Genomic DNA, 671 nt, shown 5'->3' with positions numbered 1-671 from the left:
CGCACACTCATTCAGTACAGACACACACACACACACACACACACACATATACACACATTTTCTCACACACAAACCTATCAAAACTGCTGATGCCTGCTTACCAATTATCGCAAGAGGAGAAAAGAAGCTGTCAAATATTTCACATAGCAACGCATGTTTCGTGTTCGTATCATCATTGTGTTTCTCTGACCAATTCTGAATATCCTTGAACTGTTCATTCAACTCGTCTGGCTGCCTTACAAGTTTCATAATCAGTCATACCACGAGACTAACCATAAACCCGTCGCGTGGATTGTACATGAAATTCAAAGAGTAGAGCCCAGTCATATTCACGCGCGTGGCACTAATTATTCTTTGAGGCCGTCACGATTTAGTTTAGCCATCTTATACCTCTGCATTAATTTGTGACTTATATTTTTGGTATTAATAAAGCTAAATTCTTTTACAGTGTCATCTGTTCGCTGTCTTCTTGAGCAGAACTGTTTAACCTGCCCGAGATGTATCTAGGCAAGCCTCAAGATTACCAAAAACGTGCAACTCCGTGGACCAATCAAACAGACACAGGTCTGAATTACATACACTTATTTTCTCTTAATTGCAATCAACAACAGTACTCGCGCGCGCGCACACACACACACACACACACTATGGGTTTCTTTCAGTCAGTTTCC

The 671-nt window shown here is 41.1% G+C and overlaps 1 long non-coding RNA gene across 1 annotated transcript in view; it reads left to right on the top strand.

Annotated features, from left to right (window-relative positions):
- The window catches only part of LOC106868771 (uncharacterized), a 9100-nt gene that overhangs the window by 4833 nt on the left and 3596 nt on the right, over positions 1-671 (top strand). The window contains exon 2 of the long non-coding RNA XR_001409329.2: positions 449-564. This is a non-coding gene — a long non-coding RNA (uncharacterized LOC106868771). The remainder of the gene's footprint in view (positions 1-448; positions 565-671) is intronic.

This window comes from Octopus bimaculoides, chromosome 24, assembly GCF_001194135.2.
Source record: "Octopus bimaculoides isolate UCB-OBI-ISO-001 chromosome 24, ASM119413v2, whole genome shotgun sequence".
NCBI lineage: Eukaryota > Metazoa > Mollusca > Cephalopoda > Octopoda > Octopodidae > Octopus > Octopus bimaculoides.
The sequence above is the reverse complement of the archived record's forward strand: the minus strand, read 5'-3'. Positions and strand labels throughout refer to the sequence as shown.